The sequence below is a fragment of the Pithys albifrons genome, chromosome 7, assembly GCF_047495875.1.
Source record: "Pithys albifrons albifrons isolate INPA30051 chromosome 7, PitAlb_v1, whole genome shotgun sequence".
In the NCBI taxonomy this organism is placed as follows: Eukaryota; Metazoa; Chordata; class Aves; order Passeriformes; family Thamnophilidae; genus Pithys; species Pithys albifrons.
This window is the reverse complement of record NC_092464.1, coordinates 61,076,613-61,099,991: the sequence shown is the minus strand read 5'-3', so window position 1 is coordinate 61,099,991 and position 23,379 is coordinate 61,076,613. Positions and strand designations below refer to the sequence as shown.

General features: G+C 50.0%; 1 protein-coding gene across 1 annotated transcript in view; it reads left to right on the top strand.

The window, feature by feature from the left end:
* LOC139673847 (class I histocompatibility antigen, F10 alpha chain-like) overlaps positions 1-23,379 on the top strand; it is a 283,320-nt gene that overhangs the window by 110,148 nt on the left and 149,793 nt on the right. The gene's annotated exons all lie outside the window — the stretch shown is intronic.

Genomic DNA, 23,379 nt, shown 5'->3' with positions numbered 1-23,379 from the left:
TTGCCAAGCACATTCACTCATCAATGGTGTTGGGTCCTCTCTGAGGACCTGCTGTGCCTTCCCAGTGGCTGGGGCTGCACAGGGGCCTGTGGGACCAGCTGTGGGTCAGTGGGGCACAAAGGGACCATGAAGCCACAGCCAGGGGGTGGCAGCAAGGCCACAGACAAGGAATTCCTGGGCATGGTCTGTGCTGTGCATGTGGGACTGTGGGAAAGTCAAATGTAGGGGTGACTGTAAGTGCATCCCTTAAGGAAAGATGTTTAGAGTTCTCCCTTGAAAAGAAGAGAACTACCTGGAGTGTCTGTGGGGTCTTGTGACCAATGAGATGTTTTGGTGAATGTGAGATGAATGGGCCAGCCAATAATGTCATGACATGTTGGATGTGAGAGGATATAAAAGGTGTGGATGTTACTGAGAGCAGAACTAACTAGAACTTCTTCTACTATTACTACTATTATGATCTGTTAGCTATGAGGAAACTGTCTGTGAAACTATCTTGAATAAACTCTTGTAAGCCTTCTGATCAAGCCTTCTGATGCCTGCTGTGCCTGAGCTCTTCTGACTGTCCTTCACGCTGCCCCTTGCTCGGGGTAAGTGTAACACCAATAAATGGTGACCCCCAACGTGCCCCAATAGGCAAAGCTCCCCTGGAGTTGGTGGCTGCAGGAAAAGTCAAGAGCCAAAAGACCCTCAGTGGGTGCTGGAGACCAAGGCTGAAGGAGGGAAATGCAGGGCTGCTGTGGGATGGGGAGGGGGATTTAATTCCAGCAGACACTGCTGTGGGGCTAAGAGACTCCATGGCTTCTCTGCCTGAGTCTTCACTGGAAAGGTCTCTCAGGCCTCTGTGCTCAGAAAGCTTCAGGGAGGAGGAGAGCCCGTCTTGGCAGGAACCTCCTGCAATGGCAGAGGGACACATGGCAGTGTGTGCCCCTGCAGGGCACTGCCCTGGCCATGGCACAGGCTGGGAGCTGCCTGGCTGGGAGCAGCCCTGTAAGGCAGCTGTGGGTGGGCAGGAGCTGGGCAGGAGGCAGCCGTGTGCCCTGGCAGCAAGGGAGGCCAGGAGCACCCTGGGCTGTGGGACCAGCACAGCAAGGACGTGGCTTATCCTGGTTGCTGGGGCTGAGGAAAGCTGCACAAAGAGCTGTGGAGTTTAGAAACTGTATCCTCTTTAATTTTTGTGTTTTGGCCATGAAAAGGAACTTTCTGTGGGTCTAAATCTCAGCACTTTCTGGTCCTCCCAAAGAGCACAAATCTGATGAGTTGTGGTTCCCACTCCAGTGGCACTTAGATCTTGCTCCACACGTAGAGCATGAAGCTCCCTTGTCCCTCAAAGTTCTTGAAAATGGAGGGATGAAGGACACAGAACAGGCTGTGTGGATCAGTTGTGGGGCATGGCCAGGGATTTGGGGTGGTTGTGACCCCAGGGCAGGACCCAGCACTTGGCCTTGTTGAACCTCATCCATCTGACCTGGGCCCATTGATCCAGTCTGTCCAGACCCCTCTGCAGAGCCTTCCTGCCCTCCAGCAGATCAGCAATCCCACCCAGCCTGGTGTGATTTGTTAACTGACTGAGGGTGCACTCGATCCCCTCATCCAGATCATTGATAAAGGTGTTTAACTGAGCTGACCCCAATACTGATCCCTGGGAACACCCCTGGGTGTAACTCCATTCCCCACCATTCCTTGGGCTTGGCCATCCAGACAGATTTATCCCCAGTGAACAGATGTTGCAGAGAATGTTTGATAAAGTTCCTGTAGCCCCAGAATATTGGGGTAAGCGCATATTTAGCTCTGTACAATAGGTAATTTCATTCACTTTTTCTCTTTTCCTCCCTCTGTGGACCAAGGGACCTTGTGACTACTGAGTGTGACTTGCTTGTGAAAGAGCAAATATGGGCAGAACTGGGGACAGGGAGTGTTTGAGGAGACCTTGGGATTTCGGCTTGACACAGAAGGTGTTTGCCATTGATCTAAGGTGTGGCAAGTGGACTTCAGGGGATGCAAGGTAGACTTAATATACATCAGAGGAAGGACTTTTACTTTTTACTGAGCTGTGCCTTCCTTTGGTTTTGTTTGCTGACAATACATGAACATCCCTGTGTGTCTCCTGCAGCTCTTTCTTCAAGTACAGCAGGTGGGAGTTGGTGCCCAGGAGATGAAACCTGCAGGTCCAGCCTTTAGTGGAGGAAGCTCAGATTGCACAAGGCTGCTTTGAGTGCCAGGGGTGTGATGAGGGAAATGGTGGGGTGGGGATTAGGGATAAAGTCTGATGGATTGTCAGACAAAAAGGGTCTTGATTTTCATATCTATTCACACTGAATTAGGAGATGCTCTGGGTCAATATCAATAGGGAATTGCTGATATTAATGTATAAAGAGGAAAAAATAAACAGGCCAAAAAAAGACATATTTTCACTTGTGTTTAATTTAATAGTATAAGGTATTCACTTTGAATGTATTTCTGAGATCTCTGTAATTGACCACAGAAGATTTGAAAATGTAAAAGTAAATTATTCCCAGGGGTTGGTTTTGTTAAAATGCCATCAGTGAAAAGAGACCATGAAGGGAAAGAGCAGACAAGGAGACCATCCCTGGTGCTTGGGGACAATATCAATTAGGGTTTGCTGCTCTCAGTGTATAAACCGGGAAAAAAGTAAATGGGACAAAAAGTTATATTTCTTCATTTTATTGTCACTGTAGTACACTCACTTTGAATACACTTCTGGTATCTGTCTAATGAAGCACAAAAGAATTGAAGACTTAATATTAAATTATTCCCCAAGGCTTGTCTTGTTAGGATGTTTTGAATGTTAATGAGCACTCTGGCACTGAATTCCTGAACTGAAGATTTGAAAACTGAACAAACCTTTAAAAAAGCAAAATTCACCATCAAACCTTCAAGTTCCTGAGAGTGTCAGCAAGCCCCACTGAGGCCATGACTGAAAAGAGACCCCAGAGGGGAAGAGCAGACAAAAAGACCCTCCCTGGGGCTGGGGAAGCAGCAGCTCAGAGTCACTGGTTACAGGTGGAAAAGGGACTGTGGAATGTGGCTGTGAAAGTGCCTGATGGACTTTGCCAAGCAGGACAGCCAAGCCCTGCCACCCATCTCTGGTTCCTCACAGGATGCTCCTGGAGCAGAGTGATGTGGGGTGTGGAATGGGGAGTGCAGGAGAGCAGTAGGACACCTCCACAGCTCTATGGAGTGGGTGAGGAGGTGACAAGCCCTGGGGCTGTAAGGAACTGGTGTCTTCTCATAGGCTGTCAAGAGCCAGGAAACTGCCCTGTTGCAGAAAAGCACAGTGAAGAGCCAAAGTGTGTGAGAGCAGGAGAGGGCACAGCAGTGTCCCTTCCACAGCCAGGCCTCCAGGGACACACCTGAAGGAGCAGCAGAGCAGGGTCTGGGCTTTGTCTTTGTTTCCTGGACACCCTGGGCAAGGGGTTCCAGGGCAATTGTCACAGATCACCCCCTGCAAACACCATTCTCAGCACTGGCCTCTCACCCACCACTGACAGGTTGTTTGTCCCTCCATGGGGACACCAAATGAGCAGTTCACAAGGCCATGCTGCAATTGTACAGAGGAGACTTCAGCATGCACAGTGTGTATGTGGGGGGAGATGAACCCAAGAGAACACAAAAACCATCAGCTAATCCTGGAGATGCTGGGAAGGGCTGTGGGACACACAGTGTCTCGAGGTCACTTCACTCTGGGCCCCACATCCCCTGGAAAACCCCCAGGATGCAGCACTGGGATGTGCTTCTGAGCACAGAGCTCCCCCTGTGTCCATCCCTCAGGCCGTGGGGCATCTCAGAGAGGGGCAGAGCAGGTGACACCCCACAGGGCTGAGGTGCCTCCAGTCCCCAGCAGTGGCAGTGAGAGCCCAGGGAGAGACTGTGACTCCTGCAATGATCTACCCATGGGTGTAAAAGGGAAAGACTCTCTGATCACCCCTGGGTGCATGAGAATCCCACAATCCCAGTTCAGAGGTGGATGTCTTGCTGGACCTCGACATTTCTGTGAGTGACTCCAGGAACCAACTCCACTGGCCCAGTGAGATTCATCTCAGTGGTCTTGGACAGTTCATTGCAAGTGCTCCTGAACTGCTGCATCACCCTTGCCTGGGATTCTGGGCTGTGCTCTCAAAAGGGCCAGAGCAATCTGAGAGGTTCTGGGGTCCTTGGAAAAGGCAGATGCCAAGCCCATCTTTAAGAGGAGCAAAATGAGAATGGGGACAATTACAGGCTGCCCATCAAGCCGCTCTATCACTGCCCTTCCCAGATGGACAGGGGAGAGAGAATAAGGTGGAAAATGACTCCTGGGTTGGGATAAGGCACTTTACTAAAGCAAAAGCCAAAGTTTGCACAAAAACAAAGAGGAAAATAACCAGGTTTGTTCTCTACTTCCCATCATCAGTGATGTCTGGCCATGTCCCAGCAAGCCAGGCTTCAGCACACGGAGCAGCTGCTCAGCAGGCAAATATTGGAAACAATGAATGCTCCCCTTCCTTCTCCTTTCCTCAGCTTTTATATCTGAGCTGACATTCCATGATCTGACATTCCATGATCTGGTCACTCTGGCTCAGTTGGCCTGGCTGTGTTTCCTCCCAGGATCTCGCCCTCAGTTGGGGAAGGAACGTTGCAGTGCTGGGGCTGTGCCAGGTCTGCTCAGCAGTAGCCAAAACATTGGTGTGTTCTCAGCACCTTTCCAGCTCCCAACACAAAGCACAGCACTGGGAGGGCTGCTGTGGGGAAATGAGCTCCAGCTCAGCCAGACCCAAAATATTTCCACAATGTTCCATACTGTCACAGGATTGCTTTAGTTCTGTGAGGCCCTGCAGTGTCCAGGTGACATCCTGGTTCCCTGAGGTTTCACAGTGTGACAATGACCCCTTAATTCTATGAAGTTAAAAACTGTCTCAAGACCCCTTTTGTTCCAAGAGGCCCCACATGTCACAATGAACCCTTTGGTTCCATGAGCTCTGCAGTGTCCCAGGATACCTTTGGTTCCTTCAGGCCCTGCAGTGTTTCAATGACCCCCTTTTTCGAAGAGTTTCCACAGTGTCGCAGGGTCCCTTTTGTTCCATGAGGCCCTTAAATATCAAAATTGCCCCTGGGTTTCTGCAATGTTACAACTGAGCAATGATTTCATCAGATTCCAGAATGTTCCAGGATTCCTTTGAATCCATGAGGTCCTGCAGTGTCATAATGCCCCCTTGATTCCATGAATTTCTGCCGTGTCCCAGGGTTCCTTGGAGTCCATGAGGCCCTGTAGTGTCACAATGATCCCTGGATTCCATGAGGCTCCACAGGGTCACAATGGGCATCTGTTTCCTTGAGGTCCTGCAGGGTCACAATGGAACTTTGATTCCATGAGGTTCCCAATTGTCAGAATGGCCCCTTGGTTCCAAGGCTTTCCACAGTGTCCCAGGGTTCCGTTGGTTCCTGAGAGAAGATTGCTGGGGGTGAAATTAGGAATATCAAGTTATATTCACATCCCAACAGAAGTTGCAATGGCACACAAATTATAGGTAAAGGTCCATCAGGAGTGTTTGCACAGTCAGTGTTTCAACACTCTCAGCATTACCTGAACCTGATTTTACCTCACCAAAATCATAGAATCATAGAATAGATTGGGTTGGAAAAGCCTTCCAAGATCACCAAGTCCAACCCTTGGTCCAACTCCAGTCCCTTTACCAGATCATGGCACTCAGGGGCACAGCCAATCTGCGTTTAAAACATCCAGGGATGTGGAATCCACCCCCTCTCTGGGCAGCCCATTCCAATCCCTGAGCACTCTCTCTGCAAATAATTTTTTTCTGCTCTCCAACTTCAATTTCCCCTGGCAGAGCTTGAGCCCATCGTGCCCCCTTGTCCTATTGCTGAGTGCCTGGGAGAAGAGACCAACCCCCACATGTCCAGAACTTCCCTTCAGGAAGTTCTAGACAGCGGTAAGATCGCCCCTCAGCCTCCTCCAGGCTAAACACCCCCAGCTCCCTCAGCCTCTCCCCACAGCACTTGTGCTCCAGTCCCTTCTCCAGTCTCGTTGTTCTTCTCTGGCCCCACTCCAGCCCCTCAATATCGTTCCTGGACTGAGGGGCCCAGAACTGAACACAACACTCAAGGTGTGGCCTCCCCACCGCAGAGTCCAGGGAAAGGGTCACTGCCCTGGGTCTGCTGGCCACGCTAGTTTGGATCCAGCATAGGATCCCACTGGCTGTCTTGGCCACCTGGGCACACTGTTGGCTCCTGTTGAACTTCCTGTCAGTCAGTCCCCCCAGGTCGCTTTCTGCCTGGCTGCTCTCCAGCCACTCTGTGCCCAGCCTGGAGCGCTGCAGGGGGTTGATGTGGCCAAAGTGCACAAATCTTTCATCTCTGTTGGCCAAGCCCCCCTTCCCTCCCCCAGATATCCCATCCCTTTTGTCCCAGTTCCTTCTGACCTCCCCAAATCCTTCAGCTGGATGGGCTCAGCTTTGTGACACCCTTCATGACCCCTGAGCATCTGCCTGCCCAGCTTGGCCAGTCAGTTCTGGGAACACACCTGACAGCCCAGCCCCCAAGGGGACAGGATGTTCTGCTGTGCTGGAGAGGACCCTCCTCAGCCTGGCCAGCAGTGCTGCAGGGGGGGATTCCCTGCCCCTCCCCAGCTGGTCCTTCCTGCCCAGCAGCTCCTGCTCCAGAAGGGCTCACAGACACTCTGGGGGACTTTTCACACTTGGGTCCTTGAGCTGCCCTGGGGCATCTCTGGGGCAGTGGCCAACTCTGTGACTGCTCTGGGAAGTCATGGCCTGAAGCCAGGAGTGTGGGTTTTAGGAGGTAGTTGAAACCTCTGCAGACAAGAAATCCTGGTAATTGTTGAAGACTTCCTTGCCTATCATTATGATGTGCTGTTTATTTTTAATTTCAAGGTTTTTTCATAATTTTCTTTTTACTGACAACACCACACACTTGTTCTATTAATCTGATTCACTCCCTGTTTATGTGAAAATATTTGTGCAGCTATTTATCAGAGTACATTTCCTACCAGTGTTTTGAATGCAGAAACATTGCTCAGAGGAGCTACTGAACTTCTTTGGGATGGTTTCATACTCCTAATTTTGCCTCTTCTCTTCTTCCTCTCCCAATTTGCCTTCCATGATCCCTCCAAGCTGTGTGTGCCTGGGAATGTTTTCACAGTCCTGAGCTCTGGGCCATGTCAAAGGGGACAAATGCACCTTCTGGAGAACACTGTCACTCCTGCTCACAGAGCCTCTCTGACTGCACAGAGGAGATTCCCCCAGGCTGTTTCCTGGTGTGGGAAGAAAGGGACATAAAGGCAGAGGAGAGGGATGGAGGAGACATGGACATTTGCAATGGGCATGCTCAAGGCTGGTGAGATAAATGTCCCTGGGACAGGGAGGTTGTTCCTGAAGTCACACCCAGAAATGTCAGGGCTCTGACAGGTGCCCACACCTGAGCTGGGCTCATGCCCTGCTCACACCCCCAGGGCTGTTCAGAGACACGAATCCTTCCCTTGCACACACACAGACAGTTCCTGGCAGCAGGTGCAGTGTCTCCCTGGGCTCCTGCTGCCACTGCCCGGGGCTGGAGGCACCTCAGCCCTGCAGAGCCCCCACCCTGCACACTCACACACTTCAGCTCAACACTGGGGTTTCCCTCTCCCTGGCATGGCCCAGTCCAGTCCCTCCCTGTCCCACCAATCCACCTGCCCCAGCCCCAGCCCCACAGAGCAGCACAATCATGTCTGGCCCTGGAGCAAGAAATGGAGGCAATGGAGGTCAGGGACAGTGACTTTGTGTCTGGAATGTTCAGGAGACCATCATCTCAGGCATCTCCTGCAGCCCCAGGGCCAGCCCCACTCCCCAGGACAGCAGGAGAGAATCAGTCCTGGGGCTCCTCAGGCAGCTTCTGCTGCCCCAGGGACCGGACAGCCTCTTTCCATGGCTCCTCTGCACACACAGCCTGTCCTGCTCTTCTCCTGGCACATCCCATCTCCCCACAGAGCCTTTCCCCAGGGGAACACATCTGTGCTGGCCTGACCAGCCATTCCTGCAGCCCCTCCCCGTGCTCCCCACAGCCCCTGAGCTGGGGATGCTGCTCTGCAGGGCACAGGGGCTGTGGTGCCCAGGGCCATGGGGGGGCTCTGCTGGGCTGTGCTGGTCAGGCTGGGAGGCAGAGCCAGCTGATGGTGGTCCTTGCCACTGACCCCCTGCCACACAAGCTCTTGTGTGGCCATGGAGGTTGCTCAGAGGGGCCCTGCCTTGTTCCAGTGCTGGGTGATGGTTTTGGGGGTTATGCTGGATCTGTCCTATGAGTGTCCAAGAAGAATAAAATTAATCACTTAGAAGACTCCTTTCCCTGTACCTGCTGTGTCCCATGAGTTTGCAGAGCTGTTGTTTGTCAGTTCACACTCAGATCTAGAATATTATCTACACCCTGAACATGCCTGGGCTCATTGGACTCTATTCACTGCTGACTGCCTGGCACCTGCTGGCACATCCCCTGTGTTTTCATGGCAGTTCCCAAGTCTCTTAAGAAAACATTCACCTGCCATCAGCCCTGTCACAAGCTGTAGAGCCACAGAAAGGTAAATCAGAAACCATTCACCATCTACATGGGCTCTGGCCACCAACAGACAAAACCTGAACCAGACCTGAGGCCTTGGAAGGCCACACTGAGACCCTGATCTCATCCCACTGAGCCCCTGGAAAACAAGCCAAACAAGGAAAGTCTTTAAAGTCGATTCCTTGAGCATGTTCCTGAGACTGATTTGCAAGTAGCCCAAAGCCTTCCTGCCCTGCCCTCAGGAGATGCCCTTTCCTGATGGACCTGCTGTTGTGCAGCCCACCTGTGTCCCAGCTGTCCCCATGGCCTGTTCCTGCCTGTGATCCCAGGATGGACACACAGCAGGATTTGACCAACTTGTCAGAGTACTCAGGCCTTACAGCAATAGCAATAGTGTGGAAGTAGAAACAGCAGCTCTGAAAAGACCAAGCACTGCTGCTCACTGGCAGTGCTGCTGTGCTGGGACGCTTTTCCCCCTCCCCTCTACCGACATGCACTGTCCTGCAGTGACCTTTAAGAACCTCTGTGAATAAGAATCAAAATAGTTACAACAGAGTCATTTCTTTTGTTTAATTATTTAGACAGTCTCTGGGTCAAAATCAGTAGGGAGAAAAAAAGATTAGAAGGGGATTTATTATCAAACTTCAGTGTGCACAATATTGTGACAAGATGAACCAAATGACCTCCGCCAAAATCTGAGAAGGAAGGACGGGCCTGTTAGGAGTTCCATTCTGAATGCTATGCAGAAGACAACTGGAAGTTTGAGGGTTCTCGAAACCATCCAGTAATCAACTTCCACACAGAACCCTTGAGTTCCTTGTTCCTCAGGCTGTAGATAAGGGGGTTCAGTGTTGGAGGAACCACTGAGTACAGAACTGCCACCACCACATCCAGGGATGGGGAGGAGATGGAGGGGGGTTTCAGGTAGGCAAACACACCAGTGCTGATAAACAGGGAGACCACGGCCAGGTGAGGGAGGCACGTGGAAAAGGCTTTGTGCCATCCCTGCTCAGAGGGGATCCTCAGCACAGCCCTGAAGATCTGCACATAGGAGAAAACTATGAAAATGAAACAACCAAAAGCTAAACAGACACTAACCACAATAATCCCAAGTTCCCTGAGGTAGGAGTGTGAGCAGGAGAGCTTGAGGATGTGGGAGATTTCACAGAAGAACTGGCCCAGGACATTGCCCTGGCACAGGGTGTCGCAGGTTTGGCCTAGCTGTTGCCAACCCTGGACTGGCCCCCCTTCTCCCCCCAGAACCTTCCCAGCAAAGGAAAGAAAAAAAAACTGTAAAGAAACGCACTCTAAAGAAACTGAACTGAATAAAAAGAATAAATTATATTTACCAACATTTACAAACCACACTGTATACACAATACACAGGATCCCACCTCCCAGGGGAGAGGGGAAGGGAGAAAAGGGGATTGATTAGCTGGGAAATAGGGAAGACACCAACCCAACCTAAAGAAACCGAATGAATCAAAACAAACACAATTAAAAGCCTCAAGGAAGGGGAACAAGAATGAAACAATCTCACCCAGGACAGGAGAAACACCAGGCACCGGAGGGACCAGGCTTCAACCACCTCCCTCCAGCTCCTCAGCCAAGGAAGGGAAGACAACACCACTCCCCCACTGCTACGTGGAAGACACGTGTGGAATACTTGTAACTTCCTTAGATACAATGGTTACTGGGGAAGCCATGGGTCAAACCATTACATTCTCCACCCCTTATTCCACACTGGTCTTTCCATGCAATCTTTGTATTATTGCATTTGCTTATATCCCACACACATATATATATATATATAGTCCATATGCGGTCCTTCAAGGCAGATGTCTTGTCATCAAGGATCAACACCATCATCAGTTCAGCTTTAGTCCATTGCCTTTTGGTTAGAGTCACAGTTCCAAGTTGAGGCCTAGTCCACAGTTTAGGGCTGCCTTATCGTTGGACATCATGGGATACCAGTACCAGCTTTGTTTGGGTTTTTCTCATCTCGTGTCTGGTTTCCTGCAAAACACAACTCAAAGCACATCATTAGTTCTTCCCCAAGGCTAGATTGCCTTGGGGCACACACTGGATCTCCCCATCTTTCCTCATTACCCACCAGGTGTTTCCGGACCCTTGGGCAAAAACAATCCCACGAATGGGTTTGTCTTGGCCCGAGGGAGGGGTAATCCAGACAGATTTCCCTAACATGCCTCTCAAGTGAATCGCTGGAACTTTGTCTCCATCTACCGTGTGGAGGGATTCTGCTTGGGCAGGACCAGCTCGATTGACAGAGCCTCTGGTGTTAACCAACCAGGTGGCCTTGGCTAAATGCTTATCCCAGTTCTTGAAGGTTCCTCCACCTAGTGCCTTCAGAGTTGTTTTTAATAGTCCATTGCACCTTTCAACCTTTCCAGCAGCAGGTGCGTGATATGGAATGTGATATACCCATTCAATACCATGCTCCCGTGCCCAAGTGGCTACTAGATTGTTCTTGAAATGAGTCCCATTATCTGACTCAATGCGATCTGGAGTGCCATGCCTCCACAGGACCTGTTTCTCAAGGCCCAAGATAGTATTCCGGGCTGTTGCATGTGGTACTGAATATGTCTCTAACCATCCGGTGGTCGCTTCCACCATGGTAAGCACATAGCGCTTACCTTGGCTAGTCTGTGGCAATGTGATGTAGTCAACCTGCCAGGCCTCTCCGTATTTATACTTGTCCCAGCGTCCACCATACCAAAGGGGCTTCAACCTTTTTGCCTGCTTAATGGCAGCACAGGTTTCACAATCGCGGATAACCTGGGAGATAGTGTCCATAGTTAAATCCACCCCTCGGTCTCGCGCCCATTTATAGGTTGCATCCCGGCCTTGATGGCCTGAAGCATCATGGGCCCATTGAGCTAGGAACAATTCTCCCTTTTGCTGCCAATCGAGGTCTACTTGTGACACCTCAATCTGTGCAGCTCGGTCTGCCTGTCTGTTATTATCTTGTTCCTCGTTAGCTCGACTTTTGGGCACATGGGCATCTACATGGCGGACTCTCACGTTCAATTTCTTTACTCTGGCAGCAATGTCTTGCCACAGATCTGCAGCCCAGATGGGCTTCCCTCTACGCCTCCAATTCATCTTCTCCCACCGATCTAGCCATCCCCAGAGAGCATTTGTTATCATCCATGAGTCGGTATACAAGTAAAGCCTTGGCCATCCTTCTCTTTCTGCAATGTCTAGGGCCAATTGGACAGCTTTGAGTTCTGCGAACTGACTCGATTCGCCTTTCCCTTCAGTGGCTTCTGCCACCCGTCTGGTGGGACTCCACACAGCTGCTTTCCACTTCCGGCTCCTCCCTACGATACGGCAAGAACCATCAGTGAAAAGGGCATAACGTGTTTCTTCATCTGGCAGCTGATTATATGGTGGAGCTTCTTCAGCTCGACTCACTGACTCTTCCTCTTCTTCATCTGCCAGGCTGAAGTTCCCACCTTCAGGCCAATTGGTTATAATTTCTAGAATTCCAGGGCGATTCGAGCTCCCAATTCGAACACGTTGTGTAATCAAAGCAATCCACTTGCTCCACGTGGCATCGGTGGCATGGTGTGTAGGGGGCACTTTTCCTTTGAACATCCAGCTTAACACTGGTAGTCGAGGTGCCAGGAAAAGCTGTGCTTCGGTACCGATGACTTCTGAGGCTGCTCGTATGCCTTCATACGCCGCTAGGATTTCCTTCTCCATAGGGGTGTAATTGGCCTCAGAGCCTCTGTAGCTTCGGCTCCAGAAACCAAGTGGTCGCCCTCGTGTCTCACCAGGCACCTTTTGCCAGAGGCTCCAGGAGGGACCTTTATCTCCAGCTGTGGAATAAAGTACATTCTTCACATCTGGTCCCGTCCTGACAGGTCCAAGAGCCACGGCATGTGCGATTTCTTGTTTGATCTGCTTGAAAGCCTGTTGTTGTTCAGGACCCCATTGGAAAATGTTCTTTTTACGGGTCACAAAATAGAGAGGGCTCACGATCTGGCTGTACTCTGGGATGTGCATTCGCCAGAAGCCTATGGCTCCCAGAAACGCTTGGGTCTCTTTCTTGTTGGTCGGTGGAGCCATTGCTACAATCTTATTGATGACATCGGTTGGAATCTGGCGACGTCCATCTTGCCATTTCACCCCAAGGAACTGAATCTCTCTGGCAGGTCCCTTGACCTTGCTCTTTTTGATGGCAAAACCGGCTTTGAGGAGAATCTGAATAATCTTTCGTCCTTTTCCGAAAACTTCTTCTGCTGTGTCTCCCCATACAATGACATCATCAATATACTGGATGTGTTCTGGGGCCTCACCCTTCTCCAATGTGGCCTGGATCAGCCCATGACAAATGGTTGGACTGTGTTTCCACCCCTGGGGCAGTCGGTTCCAGGTGTACTGCACGCCCCTCCAGGTGAAAGCAAACTGTGGCCTGCACTCTGGAGCCAGAGGAATGGAGAAGAATGCATTAGCAATGTCAATAGTGGCATACCACTTTGCTGCTTTGGACTCCAACTCATACTGGAGTTCCAACATATCTGGCACGGCAGCACTCAGCGGTGGCGTAACTTCATTCAAGCCACGATAGTCCACAGTCAGTCTCCATTCTCCATCTGATTTACGTACAGGCCAGATAGGGCTGTTGAACGGTGAGTGTGTTCTGCTGACCACCCCTTGGCTCTCCAGCTTCCTGATCATTTTATGGATGGGAATCACAGCATCTCGGTTTGTACGATACTGCCGCCTATGTACAGTTGCAGTGGCCATCGGTACTTCTTGATCTTTGACTTGGAGTAATCCCACAACAGAAGGGTCTTCTGAGAGACCAGGAAGAGCAGACAACTGTTTGGACTCTCCTTCAATCACTGTGGCTACACCAAAAGCCCACCGGTACCCCTTCGGGTCCTTAAAATGTCCTCTTTTTAAATAGTCCATACCAAGGATGCTAGGGGCTTCTGGTCCTGTCACAATGGAATGCTTTTCCCATTGGTCTCCTGTTAGGCTCATGTCAGCCTCTACCACCGACAGGTCCTGAGACCCTCCGGTTACTCCAGAAATAGACACAGTCTCTGTACTCTCATGTTCTGATGGCATTAATGTACATTGGGCACCAGTATCTACCAAAGCTCGATATTTCTGAGGATCCGATGTGCCAGGCCATCGAACCCACACAGCCCAATAAACCCGATTATCATCCTCGTCCCTCTCCTCCTCCTGGCAGGAGGCAGGGCCCCTCTATTGTTGTTCCTGGTCGGAGCATTCTCCATCTGACGTGTGCGATGCTCTGTCAGAGGCTCCTTCATCAGCCTGGGGGGAGTTGTTTCTTTTGCGTCTCGGAGATCGATGTTTCTTTTCCGGGGTCTTTGCTTCAACTATGTGGACAGCTTTCTTGCCAGCTACTTTCTGTTTTAATTCTTGCACTCGGGCTCTAAGTTTAGAAATGGGTTCACCGTGCCATTTTTTCATGTTTTCCCCTAGTTCGCGCAGAAGGGCCCACAAGAAACCACGCTCACTCTGTGTCTTACTCCTGGGGCTTCCAGTTTTCTCTCGTGCTGCATGAGATGACCGAGAACGGGAGCGGGAATGAGAACGAGAACTGGAACGAGAATAAGAACGAGACCTTTCTTTGCGACCTCTAGAACGTCTGTGTCTAGGTTCTTCTTCATATACAGAGCGTCTAGTATTCCTCTGGTGGCCTCTAGTTCTCCCTCGTGCTGCATGAGGTGACCAAGAACGGGAACGGGACCGAGAACGGGAACAGGAACTTGAATGAGAATGAGAACGAGACCTTTCTTTGTGACCTCTGGGACCTTTGCCTCTAGGTTCTTCTTCATACACAGAGCGTCTAGCATTCCTCCCTACCCTTTCCCCACTGTAGAGGGAACAATGCTGGTAGTTAGAGGGGACCCTCATGGTTTCTGATATTCTCCGTATCCAGTGACACATTCTGTCAACGTGTATCTCATTCTCGTCCATACTTAGAGGGTATGCAGATATCAGACATGGCATATAAGACTTAGGGGCCCCATTCATCACCTTATCCCACATCGGCTGTGTGCATGGCATCTTCTCTGGGACCAAGATGTCATAGTAATTTGGATCGGAGTATATAATCTCCAGCATGGCCAGTTCCCGCAGATACTGGATGCCTTCTTCTGCAGTATTCCACTCTCTTGGAGCACTCACCAAATACTCTTTAAATGGGTATCTTGCCCTCACGGCACGGAGGATTCGGGTCCAGAGACTGGATGCCATCTCCCCCTGTCCCATTTCCTGTTCTATTTCACGGTCTCGGGCAAGAGATCCCAATTGTTGTGCTTCATGACCTTCCAGCACATGACTACTGGCCCCCTGGTCCCAACATCACACCAGCCAGGTGAGGATGCGTTCATCGGGCCACCGACTGTAATCCCTTCATATATCTCGAATCTCCTTTGGGGTCAATGATCGTATAATTTCACTTTCCCTCATTATTTCCTGTCCATCTCTTCCACGTACTATTCTCTCTACCTGTGTTTTTACTCTTCCACTCCTTCGTGGAACCTCTCTCACTTCCTTTCTGACCCTCTCACGCGAAGATGGGGATTGTTCAGGCCGTGAAGATGAGCTTCTATGGTGTTCACTCCGGGAGGATGGGCTCCTACGTCGCCCACGCTGTGGAGAGAGACTTCTACTTCGTTCGAGCCGTGGGGAAAGACTCCTAGCTCGTGCACCCCGTGAAAGGGAGCTCCTGCGTTGTTCATCAGGTCTGATGAATGGAGGTAGCACATAGTCCTTGGAAGGCCGGGGTAAGGGCCTTCCCCGGTCATCTATTCCCTCAAATGTAGGTCTAGTATGGGGAGGTGGAATCATACTTCCAAGAGAGGGTTGCCTTAGGAGAGGCTGAAACGGTCCTTCCTCAGGCTGACGGAAGCGCGTTGACCTCCTCTCTTCCTCCACTGGGTACTTGCGTATGTAGTCAGAGCACCAATCGTCGAATGTTCTTCTATCCCAGGATGCTCGCACCGTCCCTTTCCTTTCTCCAGGCATGCCTCTGGTCTCTTTTGGGCTTGCCCCCAGTCCCATTAGGTGTGCCCCATCCCTTGTGACCACTCCTCCCTCTCTGGCGGCTGCTCCCTCTTCTACTGTGACTATTCTTTCCTCTTGTGCCGTCGCTCCTTCCATCGTCACAGTAGTTTCTTCCTCTCTCGCAGCTGCTTCTTCGTCTACTTCTTCTTCTTCTTTTTCTTCTTCTTCTTGTTCCTCTTCTTCTTCTTCTTGTTCCAATTGCGGAGGTGGCTCTATGGGTTTTGTAGTCTCCTTTGTCCTCGTTGTTTTCTTCTTTATGGGGGCAATGATAATCTTCCGGTCCATAACTTCAGTTTGAGTTCCCACAGAGTGAATAGGAACTGTATCCGCGTCAGCTTGAGTTTGAGCTTCAACTGTGGTCTTGGTGGGTTTAGTAGGAATGGCCGCTTCCAGATCTGCAGCTTGAGTCTGAGTTTCCACAGAGCGAATAGAAACTGTATCGACGTCGGCCTGAGTCTGAGCTTCAACTGTGGTCTTAGCAGGCTTAATAGAGATGGCAACCTCCAGATCTACGGCTTGAGTCTGAATTTCTACGGAACAACTGGAAGCTGTATTAGCTTCAGCTTGCGTCTGGGTTTCAGCCGTGGTTGTAGCGGGGACAGCAGAAATGGCCTTGTCCAGATTTGCAGCCTGAGTTTGGGTTTCTGTCGAGCAAACAGAGACTGTATTTGCTTCAGCCTGCGTCTGAGTTTCAGCTGTGGTTGTAGAAGGGACAGCAGAAATGGCCTTGTCCAGATTTGAAATCTGAGTTTGGGTTTCTACTGAGCAAACAGAGGCTGAAACTTGAGTTTGGGTCCCTACAGAGTGAATGGGGGCTTTGTTGGCCTCTGTTTGAGTCTGAGTCTCAACTGTAGTTTTAGCAGGGACAGCGGAGGTAGCCATGTCCGGGTCTGCAGCTTGAGTTTGGGTTTCTACAGATGGGACGGAGGCTGTATTAGTTTCAGCTGCTTGAGTTTGGGTCTCTACAGAAACAACATCGACCTCATGCTGTGTTTGGACTTCACTTTCGGTAGTCTGAACAGGGACTGCACAGGTCTCGGATGGCATATCTCCATATTCTATCCTGTCCTCAAGCCAGTGACAGTGGTCTATGGCACATCGATAAGCACTAGCCAGGCCCCAACACAAAGCAGAGACTCGCGTATACGGGTCCTCATAGGAAAAACACTCTTCTGATAAACAGCGGGCCACCTCAGCAGAGTCACACACTTCTTCTGGCGTGAACCTCCAAAGAGCGGAGGGTGAGATACGCCCTAGCACTTTACCGAGATCCGACCAAGGCCCATCCCACCCAGGGACTGGCCTGTCCAAAGCCCCTTCCAAAGTTCCAGCGAGTCCCCCAGAGGCATAGCCTTTCTTAGGTACGAAACAAGGGAAGCAACAAAGTGCCAGCATTCTTCCAGTCTTATACAACAGTTTCATTACCTTCATAAACACTAGTGCTGTCACAACACAATTTAGGTAATAACTGGGACCAATTGTAACAGTAGGGATCTCTCTCAATAGTCCATTAATGTCATAATTTAACAGACCTTTAATGTCAAGATTCAGGAGGGCCTTACATGGATGACAATTATCAGGCAGACCTAGGTATGTCCCTAGGAGACCTCTCAGAGTGGGAGTAAGCATTAGCACCATCAGTATGTAAAAGAATAGAAAGACACTTAACAGGAGGCCTTTCACTACAAGAGACTGCCAGGCCATGCCAGCATGGTTGGACTGACCTCCTCTGGTACCTCTCAGGTACTTGCTAAAAAGGGTGAAAACCATTCTTTCTATTGTTTACCTTATGCCTGAGTCCTCTGTTCCCAAACAAAAACCTTGTTTATAACAAAAAGATACTCTTTTGATAATACCACTTCAGTTGGCAGTTCTCCCGGCCACTGTTCTCTAAACAGAGAATTGTTTACAAAACAACTCAAGGTCAGTATCTCGGTGGAACCTCCAATAATGTCGCAGGTTTGGCCTAGCTGTTGCCAACCCTGGACTGGCCCCCCCCTTCCCCCTCCCAGAACCTTCCCAGCAAAGGAAAGGGAAAAAAACTGAAAAGAAACGCACTTTAAAGAAACTGAACTGAATAAAAAGAATAAATTATATTTACTAACATTTACAAACCACACTGTATACACAATACATAGGATCTCACCCCCCAGGGGAGAGGGGAAGGGAGAAAAGGGGATTGATTAGCTGGGAAATAGGGAAGACACCAACCCAACCCAAAGAAACCGAATGAATCAAAAGAAACACAATTAAAAACCTCAAGGAAGGGGAACAAGAATGAAACAATCTCACCCAGGACAGGAGAAACACCAGGCACCGGAGGGACCAGGCTTCAACCACCTCCCTCCAGCTCCTCAGCCAAAGAAGGGAAGCAAGAAGAACCACTCCCCCACTGCTACGTGGAAGACACGTGTGGAATACTTGTAACTTCCTTAGATACAATGGTTACTGAGGAAGCCATGGGTCAAACCATTACAGTGGTACCTTTGCTTTTTCTTCAAGGGCTTTCATGGTTTGTCTATTCGATTCAGACATCTGTTCTAACAACTCCTTCATCTGCTGTTCCAATGGAGTCAGTGTCCGTTCTTGTTTGCCTCTAGACCTCCCCACAGGGGTCTCAGGCTCTTCTGGTGGAGGTGGAGCAGCAGGCGGAACCTTGGGATGGCAGCTAGGACTGCCCACTTCAGCCGTGGCCCCAGTAGTCACTTCCATATTGTTCCGAACTTCACTTGGAGCCGTGGGTCCGCTCACTTCCTCATCAGAAGCTGCTGCACCACAATCGGACAAGAACTCGCTCACAGATTGGTGCATCTTCCCTGTCATACCTTTCACAGCAAAGCCATTTCCCTCTATTCCTAGAAATGCCCTCCAGCTCTTTCCGTGCTCCGCCGCCAGGAGCGGGGGTGTCGAAGGCTCAACCCGCTTCTCTCTTTCTGGGGCAAGTACAGTAACAGCTGCAGCTGCCACTTTCGATTCAGCTTTCATAGCTTTTAGCGTCTTAATCACTGTTCTCCACGTTCCCTCTAACCCTGCCTTTTTTAGCAATTCACTGAGCTCCCTCTCATTCCAATAATCTAACTATTCTAATTTTCTTCTTATGTTGGGCCAGGCATGAGTAACAAAACACATTTTTAGCAGTTGTTGCCCCTCTGGAGTGTCAATGGATACACCAGAGTATTTCTGGATGGCCCCTTTCAACCTCTCTACCCACTCCATCCAGGTCTCATTCTTCTCTTGCTGCTCTTCAGAAGCCCATGGCATGTTCTTAACCCGGGGAGCCGCCTCTCTCATACCTTTAATCAAGTATATCCTATAATTCATCATATTCTGTCTGCCCTTCATCGTGTTTTGGTTCCACGTTGGCGGCCTAATGGGAACTTTTCTTCTCCTCTTGCACAATCATAGGGATGGCCTTGGTTCCAAACCCTAATTGCTGCCACTTGTATCATTTCTGTTTCTTCAGAAGAAAACAAGATACCTGCAATGGACTGTAACTCATTCCATGTGTATTTGTTTGGGCCGAGGAACTGATCAAGCTCCTTGGCCAGCACAAGGGGATCCTCCAACAACTTTTTCATGGTGGACTTAAACTCCCTTACTTCAGAACTCGTGAGAGGAGCACTTACAAATCCGATTCCCCCTGGGGCCCCTTGCATGGGCACTTCTCATAATGGATACAACTCCCCTATTTCTACCGCCACATCGTCCCCTTTGCATTCTTTTCAAGCAGCACTGCGAGTGACTGGCTGTCAAGGTGGACTGAGTTACTGGACAAGGGGTTGGATTAGGATCTGCTTAATAGCAGGGTGAAAAGGATGGGCTAGGGTTCCTAGATGGTCTAATCTTAGGTGACTCAGGGATCCCTCCCCTCTCCTCTTCCCCTGAATCCTCCTCAAATCTCAGGTTATAAGGTGGAGGATTGGGAGGCCCTTCTCCCAGGAGATAGTTCAATGGGTCCCATTTATCATTCTTTCTCTTATTCTTTCCCTTTCCTTTCTTATCACTTCTGTCATTTGCGTCTCCACCCTTTCCCAATCACACCACAAACACCCGCACTGATTTCACCCAACACGCAGCGTATACAATTTCCTGATCCCCAATATCACACTTCCTTTTCACATACAGATTCAAGGCTTTACACAACCAAAACTCACTCGATCCATATTCTGGCCACATCACACCGTCACTCCGAATTGGCTCTCTCACCCCTACCGCAGTACAATACTCTATCATTTTGCATTTCCTCAAGTTCTTGGCCCATTGTGCTTTTCCCACCCATCTGACATCCATCCTAACGGACTATCGTATGGTATTTCTGTTAATCCCTTTCTCATTCCCCTTTCCCCTTGCCTTCTCCTAAACCCCATTTTACTCCCACACCTTCCTATTATTCCCCCAATAGCTGACACACACACTCACACTTCACATTCACCCTCACACCACCACTCAAGGACCTGGCCTCAGCCCGTGTGCCTGTGGGTAGGTACCCCCCCACCCCTCGCTGGTGATCTCCTGGTGGGTTGTGCCTACCCACAATGGGCCTCCCTCAGCCCACCCCTGCTCCGCTACGTCTCCATCCTTCGCCTACTACTGGCACCACCCCCTCCTGGTTGCCTTCCCTGGATTTTGGGGAACACCCTCAACGACCAGGACTCCACCCGCCAGTCCCCGGAGTCCCACCCCTGGGGTACTCAACTGACCTCCCGCAGCGATCAATGGAAGCTGTCCCTTCTAGACCTCAGAGACACCTCCACCCAACTGTTCTCCACCAAAAGAAACAGACACAGACACACAGCTTGTCCCAGGTACCACCAACCCGCCTCAGGACAGCCCGTGGAGATCCATCAATCTTTATTAGAATCCCGAGGATGGAGTTTGGACAGTCCACCCTCGGAACCCCTCAGGGACCACTTGCCCTTTTTCAGGTTTCCCCCCTTCTCTGGACCATCTCTTGGACCTCAAACCCAGGGATTGGGTCATCTCCCTGTTCCCCTCCCTTCCTGAAGGAGCTCACACAGGCACCACTGTCCACTCACTTCACCTCTTCCGTGGCTATCACTGGGATGCAGAATCGCACCTAGAAGGGCTCTGCACTCACTGAGGGACCAGGTCTCCTCTCATCCACACTACATGCACTCCCCTCACTTTAACCCTCCCACCTTCCCTTTCCCAGAGACCCTGGGAATTTATCCTCTTCCTACCCAATCCATCATCATCCGTCTTCCTGGTCTTTTATCTTCACTGGATCCAGACTTTAGTTTAAAATAATTTCCTATTTCATGCCAGCAGTCTCAGGTTCTCAGTTCACTTCTGCTCCAAGAAGGAATTTGGGTCCCTGGACCGCCGAATTTGGCGGGGCACACCATGCGGGTCCTCTGAATTCCCAGTCAGGGCAGTGGACTTTGGATCCCAGATGAGCCCCCACCTGCGGGAAAAATCCCTCGATCCAAAAATTTAGAGGCAGAATCCAAATAGAAGTGAAATAGGAAAAACTTATTTAACAATGTGCACTGGGGAACTCTGGGAAACACCTGCAGCGGCTTGGCTAGCTCACTAGAGCTGCTCCAGGAGCCCCTGAACCAAAGAGAAACTGTTGCTTTTATACTGTTGTTTCCCCGCCCTGTTCCTGCCCCTGGGCTGGTCCAGTCTTTGGATTGGAGATCTATTCACGGCCAATTTTTACTGTGACATTAATTGTACCTGGTGGTCCCGTTGCCCTGCCAACCCCTATCCCCAGCTGCCTGGACCCTGGCAACAGCCCCTGATTGGAGCTGTTACCTCACAGCCTTCCTGCCCTCATGCCTGGCTAAAGGGACAAACCCCACCTCCCCTCAAACCCTTCCACACTCCCCCCTTTCTATTACCCTTTATTAATTCTTTATTAAAACATGAAACTGTGTGAAATTGAGAGAACTGTGCAAACTGTAAACTATCCAAAATATTCAGCAACTCAAACACTGACTTGTGACCAATTCCCAATCCATTTTTTTACAATTCAACATCAAATGACCCACACTGGAGAATGGGCCTCTATGTGTGGGGAATGTGGGAAGGGCTTCTGCCAGAGTTTCACCCTGATCCACTACCAGCAGATCCACACTAGGCAACGTCCTTATGAGTGTTCCGAGTGTGGGAGAAGGTTTCAGACCAGCTCCCATCTCCTCGTGCATCAGCAGACGCACACGGGGGAGAGGCCCTTCTGCTGCACCGACTGCGGGAATAGATTCAACCAGAAATCCATCCTTGTCAGGCATTGATTCATCCACACTGGGGAGAGGCCCTACACTTGTGGGGAGTGTGGGAAGAGCTTCAACTGAAGCTGCACCTTGACGAGACATCAACACACCCACCAATAAGGGAAGCGCTACAAGTGCCCCAACTGCTGGAAGAGCTTCATCTGCTGCTCCAACTCCATCATGCACTGGAGGACCCACACTGAGAACACACCTGATGACCCACATTCCCAGTGATCCACGTTGGGAAAACACCTGGCTGGTGGTCTTGACATCCTCCTGGTTCCCTGTGGGCACTTGGGTGAATGCAGGAGGAGGAACATTAATCAGGACACAGACCAACATTGGAAATTCATTGGGAAGAGCAAATCTGTTGACTTTACACACCTGCTCCGTCCCATCATTTCTTCTGGGGCACTGAGCCCCCTAATTCCACTCCAAATCACTGAATTCCACTCAAAAGTCCCTTTATACCTTCCAGAACCCTCAAATTTTCATCCCAGATTCCCCCAATTTCACCTAAAATCCCCAGCATTCCACAGGAACTCCCCTTAATTCCACTCAAAGTTCTTTTCTTTCGACCAAAACTTCCCTAATTCCACTTCAACTCTCCAGATTTTCACCTCATATCACTACGGTTCTACTCAAAGTTGTCCTAATTCCACTTCAAATCCCTACATTCCTGTCAAAATCTTGCTGATTTTACCCTAAATCCCTTTAGATCCACCCAAATTCACTTAATTCCACATAACATATGCCTAATTGCCCCCAAATCTCATCATTCCAGTCAAAAGACCCTTAATCCTTCCTAGAATCCTCAGAATTTCACTCCAAATCCTCAAGATTCCACTAAAATCCTCTTACCTTCACAGAAAATTCCCTTAAATCCACCCAAAATTCTCTTAAATCCACTGAAAATTCCACCTAAAGTGCTCTCTCTCCAGCCTTTAACTCCTGAATCCCTTGTTGTGTTTTGTCTCCTCTGCCAAGCTGCAGAGAGGAGGGAGGGAGCAGCTGTGGTGGGTCCCTGGTGTCCACCCAGGGCCAGCCCCCCACACAAGACCAAAACCAGATGTGATGCTCTGCACGGTTGTCTTAGTTTAGAAGACAACTAAGATATTTCTATGGACCAGAAAAGAAGGGCTTCCCCCAAAAATCACCACAGCTCTGAAATTTAGGAGTTTTTATCAGAAAAAAAAGTGTATAGGAACAAAGAATAACAGTTCTTAACTACAAATACATATAACCAAAACTAGGACAAAACAAACAACTACACTGCAGCCTGAAAGGAAAAAAAAAAGAACAAATCCCTTTAAATGAATCTTTTGTTTCTGCTCCCTTGGTGCAACTGTATTTATGGGAGCAGGGGCTGATGCCGAGCCTTGGCTGGCAGAGAAGTGACTCGCAGTTTCTCTGGTAAGAAAAAGACGAAAGGTGGTCCGTGAAGCGCCGACTCCTCCAAATAACTCCCGTGGGAGATGGAGGCCACAGAAGAGGATGGGGTGGAACCCTC